Genomic DNA, 7,629 nt, shown 5'->3' with positions numbered 1-7,629 from the left:
CTGCCTCCAACTCCTAGCCCAGGTGCTGCAGGTTGCTTGGCTGTCATCGCTTCCCTTCTTGGGTGTATCTTGTTTCTGATCTTTGTGACTTGGGATCTCAGCTCTTGCCAGCTGGTGGCACCGCAGTTGCAGAACAAGGAAGCCAAACCAAGACAGCGCTGTGGGAATAGTTTCATACTGGTTCTGTTAGTTCTTCCTAGCCATAGCTGTACTCATCCTGTCTGCTTCTGAATGGAGGATCAGGATAGTCTTTCCCAGTGCAAGGTACTTTCGAGATTCAGTAAATGGATTAATAAATGAAGAGATGTCAGGAACATAATGCTTGAACTGTTCTTTGCACAGCCCGTTCTGTCAGAGATTGAAAGTGAGCAAGTTCACAGTGTATCACAGCTGGAATGGAAGGATACAGGCTCTTCAGGAAGGACAGGCAGGGGAGATGAGGATGGGGTGTTGCACTCTATGTCAAGGACCAGCTGGAGTGCATGGAGCTCTGTCTGGGGACGGATGAGGAGCAGACCAAGAGCCTATGGGTCAGGATTAAAGGGGGGGCAGGGACAGGTGACATTACAGTGGGGGTTTGCTACAGGCCACCTGACCAGCAAGACTGAGCAGATGAGGCCCTCTATAGACAGATAGGAGCAGCCTCATGTTCCACAAGCCCTAGTCCTCATGGGGGACTTCAACCACCCCAATAGCTGTTGGAGGGACAACACAGCAGGGCATAAGCAATCCAGGAGATTCCTGGAATGCATCGATGATAACTTCCTTCTCCAAGTGATAGAGGAGTGTTATGGTTTGAGAAACCCACAACAATTTATTGTCATTCAGACAATTATTCTATGACCCAATGAACTCTCCCCACCCAGGAAGGGGAATGAGGGGAAAAAATAAAGAAACCCAAGGGTTGAAATATAAACAGATTTAATAGAATAAGACTAAATAATTCATGTTAACAATACTAAAGAACCAATATTGATCCTGATACCAATATAAAATATACAAGGATTATACTCAGCCCATTCTATCAGTAGGAAGCTGTGCACTCCCAGCAGTGGACAGCAAATGTCAGACACTGCGAGCGCTACAGCTTCAGGAGGAAGGGAAGGCCTCAGGGGTCCAGCACTGGGGCAAGAAGTTCTCTGGACCACAGCCATCAAGGGAGAGAGAAACTACGCAGCAAACTTTCTAATTTATACTGAATGTGACGTTCATGGTATGAAATAATCCTGTTGGCCAGCTTGGGTCAAGTGCCCAGGTCTCGCTCCACCTCATCCCTGCACCTGGCAAGGCTCGAAAACACTGAGACCTTGAAACCCACATAGCCTAGCTGGCTGTAAAGTAAATATTTTCACAAATTCAGACACTAGAGTCTTCTAAAAGTGCAGTTTTCCTCAGCATTAGAAGAGAAATTAGTCCTGTGTTGCTCAACCCAGGACATTCCACCCCTTATTTCATACCATATATGTGTCACGCTCAAGTTACTATTACATTTGTCTTCTAATATATATATATATATATATACACCCACACAAATATAATCCTCTAAAGCTATGAACTATTCCTCTACAAGGTCCATGAAATTTTTTTAGTCCAAAACTGTGAGTTCCATCTATCATAATAGTCTTTTAAGGTAGGAACAAGTGATGTGGCATTCACTCAGTCGTCAGATCGGGACCAGGCCTCAATACATACAGGATGACAGATGGGTGGAGTTGGGTGCAGCAGTATAACGTGTTGTGCTCACGACTAGCATGTTCCCTGTCACCGGATGCCATTCGATGAAGCTGGCTCTGCTTCCATTACCACTATGTTATCCTGAAAAACACTTATTGAACACTGTTATGTGTACACTATTATGTAACAATTAACACCATACATTTTAAATTAAGGATTCTCACCCAGAAGCAGATCTCCTAAAGGTACACATCGAACCTCTCCATTCTCCTGCATCACCCACCAGGTATGCCCTGGTCCTTCAGCAAAAGCAGCCCCACGAGTGGGTCTGCCTTTACCTGAGGACGGGGTAACCCAGACTGTTGTACCCAACATACTCTTTACATGCACCACAGGGACCTTATCCCCTTCTACAGTAGGTAAAAGCTCTGACTGAGCAGGACCAGCTCGGCTGACAGTTCCCCTGGTGTTGACTAACCAGGTGGCTTTTGCTAAATGCTCATCCCACTTTTTAAATGGTCCAGCGCTCATTGCTTTCAGGGTAGTCTTCAGCAGTCTATTGCATCGTTCGACTTTCTCGGCGGCTGGTGCGTGATAGGGGATGTGATATATCCACTCGATACCATGCTCTTTAGCCCAGGCGTCTGTAAGATTATTTCGGAATCTCTGACTCAGTTCTCTCTGGAGTACCGTATCGCCACAAGACTTGTCTTTCAAGGCCTAAAATAGTGTTACGGGCAGCGGCATGAGACACAGCCTATGTTTCCAGCCATCCGGTGGTTGCTTCCACCATTGTAAGCACATAGCGTTTGCCCCGGTGGGTTCGTGGAAGGGAGAGATAGTCAATTTGCCAGGCCTCCCCATACTTACATTTCAGCCACTGTTCTCCATACCACAAAGGTTTCGATCTTTTGGCTTGCTTAATTTCAGCACGTTTCACATTCATGGATGACCTGTGAAATGGTGTCCATAGTCAAATCCACCCCTCGGTCACGAGCCCATCCATATGTTGCATCTCTTCCTTGATGACCTGAAGTGTCACGGGCCCACCGAGCTCAAAACAATTCACTCTTATGTTGCCAGTCCAAGTTTACTTGGGACACTTTAATCTTAGCAGCCTGATCCACCTGTTGGTTATTTTGTTGTTCCTCAGTGGCCCGACTCTTGGGTATATGGGCATCTACGTGACGTACCTTCACAGACAGCTTTTCTAATTGGTCAGCAATATCTTGCCACAAGTCAGCAGCCCAGATGGGTTTACCTCTGCGCTGCCAGTTGCTCTGCTTCCACTGCTTTAACCACCCCCACGAGGCATGTGCCGCCATCCATGAGTCAGTATAAAGATAAAGCACCGGCCACTTTTCTCGCTCAGCAATATCTAAAGCCAACTGGATGGCTTTCACTTCTGCAAACTGACTCAACTCACCCACTCCCTCAGTTGCTTCCGCGACTCGTCGAGTAGGACTCCACACAGCAGCTTTCCACCTTTGCTGGTTTCCTACAATACGACAAGATCCATCAGTGAACATATATGCTATATGCTCGACTCCAAAACCCTAGGGGTCGGCCTCGAGTCCCTCCAGGTGCTCTTTGCCAGAGACTCTGGGTAGGACCGTTTTCCCCAACTAAGGTGTACAGCACATTTTTTACACCTTGTCCTGTCCGGACTGGCCCAAGGGCTACTGCATGAACAATCTCCCATTTAATTTGCTCAAAGGCTGATTGCTGCTCAGGGCCCCATTTAAAAATCATTCTTCTTTCTAGTCACTTCATAGAGAGGTTTCACAATCTGACTATCACCTGGAATATGCAGTCTCCAGAAACCCACAACACCTAAGAAGGCTTGTGGTTCCTCTTTGTTAGTAGGTGGGGACACAGCTGTTATTCTGTTAATCACATCCATTGGGATCTGACGATGCCCATCTTGCCACTTAATTCCCAAGAACTGGATGTCTCATGCAGGTCCCTTGACCTTACCTCTTTTTACAGCAACACCTGCTTTCAGAAGGATCTTGATTATTTTCTTACCTTTCTTGAAAATTTCTTGTGCTGTATTACCCCACACAATGATGCCATCAATGTACTGCAGGTGTTCTGGAGCTTCCAGTGCAGTCTGGATCAGCCCATGGCAAATAGTAGGGCTGTGTTCCCACCCCTGGGGCAGTCGATTCCAGGTGCACTGGACGCCCCTCCAGGTGAACGCAAACTGTGGCCTGCACTCTGCTGCTAAAGGAATAGAGGAAAAGGCATTAGCAATGTCAGTTGTAGCATACCACTGGGCTGCCTTTGACTCCAGTTCATGCTGCAGTTCTAACATATCTGGGACGGCAGCACTCAATGGTGGTGTGACTTCATTCAAGCCCCGATAGTCTACTGTCAGTCTCCATTCCCCATTAGGCTTCCGCACTGGCCATATGGGACTATTAAAGGGCGAGTGAGTCTTACTGATCACCCCTTGGCTTTCCAGCTGACGGATCAACTTCTGAATAGGGAGCAAAGAATCTCGATTAGTGTGATATTGTCGCCTATGCACAGTTGTAGTAGCAATGGGCACCTTCTGCTCCTTGACCCTCAACAGCCCCACAATAGAAGGGTCCTCTGACAGGCCAGGCAAAGTAGACAGTTGCGTAACTGTCTCCGTCTCCACTGCCACTACACCAAATGCCCACCAGTACCCCCTCGGGTCCTTAAAATACCCTCTCCTAAGGTAGTCTATGCCAAGAATGCATGGAGCATCCGGGCCAGTCACAATGGGGAACTTTTCCCATTTGTTCCCAGTTAGGCTCACTTCGGCCTCCAATACCGCCAGCTCTTGACATCCCCCCATCACTCCAGCAGTAGTGATGGATTCTTCCCCTCTATGATTTGATGGCATTAGGGTGCACTGTGCACCAGTGTCCGCCAAGGCCCTATACTTTTGTGGTTCTGATGTGCCAGGCCATCAAATCCACACAGACCAGTAAACTCAATTATCCCTCTCCTCCTGGCTGGAGGCAGGACCCCCCTACTTTCGACTAGAAGGCCCCTCACTTCCATCCTTGACGGTCACATGTTGTAAATCAGGCTCTGAAGCCCATCTGTGTCTTCTGGGGGACTGTTCACTGGAAACTGGAGCAGCACGTCTCCTGGAAGAATCCCCCCTTGGGGGTGTTTTATTCCGCAACTGACGTACACGTGTCTGTAAAGCCGAAGTAGGTTTTCCATCCCAATTCCTCATGTTTTCTCCCTGATCACACAGGGTAGCCCGTAGGATGTGTCGTGGTGTGTATTGTTTCTCTCAAATGGGTTTAGTAGGGAAGCGTTTTTCCCGAACTGAGACACTGGCCTTGCCAAATGATTTCTTCAGCACCGAGACACCGGCCTGTGGGGTGGAAAGAAGATTATGTGCATAACGCTGCATTCAACCATCCATATCATCCACTGTCGGTGCCTCATCATCTCTCCGGCAAAATAATGCCAATACATTAGCATATGCCGCTGGTGCACTCAGTACCCACTTGCGCCAAATGGGTCCGGTAATTTTGAGTGCATCTGGATCTAATGGTGTCTGCAGGTTGTCCGAATTGCTGAAAATCATCTCCCGCACAGCTATTTCCCTCAGATTCTTAACACCTCTCTCAATAGTTGTCCACTTGGATGGGCGATACATGATATCGCCCCTATAGAGATACCTGCTCCTCACGCTTAACAGGAGTCGCCTCCAGAGGGTGAGGGATTGTGGTGGTGGTCTTCCAAGAGCCCTGTCAATACCCGATTCTCTAGCCAATGGTCCCAGACACTTGGCTTCTCTACCATCTAAGTCCAAACTATCGGCTCCAGTATCCCAGCATTGGAGCAGCCAAGTAACCACTTGCTCGCCTTCCTGACGGCTGTAATCCTTACGTACGTCTCACAGCTCCCTTAGGGATAATGATCGAGTAGTTTCCTCCGTTACTGCATTGCCTGATGTCCCTGGTCGACTGTCGCTATCTGGTGCTACTGCACGTTTCCTCTTATGTACGGGGTTGACTGATACTGGCACTGATCGAGTCTGTAGGTCAGCTGCATCATCCATCACCGAGGTCGGAGTAGGTTTAGTACTCATTGCAGCTGTGGGCCCTGTCGTGGGAGCCAGTGGGGTCTGGATAGGATCAGTGTCTGTCACAGGGGCCAGCAGGGTCTGCACAGGCATGATGCTTGTCATGGAGGTCTGCGGGGTCTCCACAGGCACGATGCCTGTTGTGGTGGCTGGCAGGATCTGCACAGATGCACTATGTGTCACGGGGACCGGCGGGGTCTGCACAGGTGCGATGTCTGTCACGGGGGCCAGCGGGGTCTGCACAGGCGCAATGCCGTGCAGTGCCTGTCGTAGGAGCCGGTGGGATCTAAGCCGACAGTCTGGATCGGATGATCGGATGCATGCCTGTCGTAGGGGCGGCAGGGTCTGAGTGTCGTAGGAGCCGGCGGGGTCTGCACTAGATGTTTGCCTGTACCGCAGATCCAGCCAATGACAAGAACAAGCCTGCAAAAATTAACAACAGAAGCACGATGATCAAAACATTCCAAGGGTATTCTGAACTTTCAAAAACTGTTGTTATTGACACCACCGGAACATACAAATCCTCAGGAGACATTCCCCCTCCCCATGCTAAATGGCCCGTAATATAACCCAAGGTGTAATTATGCACAATACCCAACAGAGGGGAGTCTGACCGCGGCAAGTCCGACCGCGGTGATCTGCGAGATGCCATTACGTAAGTGACAAAAACTGGAAAGATTACAAAAGACCCAATAACATAGCAAAATACCACCGCACAAGATAACAAGGCGATGGTTTTAACTCCACGTTTAGAAACAATAAACTGAGCAGAGAATGGATTGAGAGCAGCCCTGAGGAGAAGGATTTGGGGGTGTTGGTGGATGAGAAGCTCAACATGAGCCGGCAGTGTGAGCTCACAGCCCAGAAAGCCAACCGCATCCTGGGCTGCATCAAAAGAAGCGTGGCCAGCAGGTCGAGGGAGGTGATTCTGCCCCTCTACTCCGCTCTGGTGAGACCCCACCTGGAGTACTGCATCCGGCTCTGGAGCCCCCAACATAAGAAGGACATGGACCTGTTGGAACGGGTCCAGAGGAGGGCCACAAAGATAATCAGAGGGCTGGAGCACCTCTCCTATGAAGGCAGGCTGAGAGAGTTGGGGTTGTTCAGCCTGGAGAAGAGAAGGTTCTGGGGAGACCTTATAGCAGCCTTCCAGTACCTGAAGGGGGCCTACAGGAAAGGTGGAGAAGGATTCTTTATGAGGGAGTGTAGCAATAGGATGAGGGGTAACGGTTTTAAACTGAAAGAGGAGAAATTTAGATTAGATATTAGGAAGAAATTCTTTAGTCTGAGGGTGGTGAGACACTGGAACAGGTTGCCCAGGGAAGTTGTGGATGCCCCATCCCTGAGGGTGTTCAAGGCCAGGCTGGATGAGGGTTTGAGCAGCCTGGTCTAGTGGGAGATGTCCCTGCCCAGGGCAGGGGGGTTGGAACTAGATGATCTTTAAGGTCCCTTCCAACCCGAACCATTCTGTGCGATTCTGTGACTTCCAGGTCCTTCTCTGCCAAGCTGCTTTCCAGATGGTTGGCCACAGCCCACACTGGCATATGGGTTTATTCCTTCCCAGGTGCCTAACTTCACATTTCCCTTTGTTGACCTTCATGAGATTCCTGTTGGCCCATTTCTCCAGACTGTTGAGGTCCCTCTGAATGGCACCACAACCATCTGGTGCATCAGCCATTCCTCCTGGTTTTGTGACATCTGTGAACTTTCTGAGGCAGCACTGCCCCACTGTCCAAGTCATTAATGAAGATATTCAACAGCACTGGCGGCAGGACCAAACCCTAGAGTACACCACCAGTGACTGGTCTCCAGCTAGACTTTATGCCACTGATCACAACCCCTTGAACCCAGCAGTTCAGCCAGTTTTCAATCCACCT

The sequence above is a fragment of the Larus michahellis genome, chromosome W (assembly GCF_964199755.1).
Source record: "Larus michahellis chromosome W, bLarMic1.1, whole genome shotgun sequence".
Lineage (NCBI taxonomy): Eukaryota > Metazoa > Chordata > Aves > Charadriiformes > Laridae > Larus > Larus michahellis.
The sequence above is the reverse complement of the archived record's forward strand: the minus strand, read 5'-3'. Positions refer to the sequence as shown.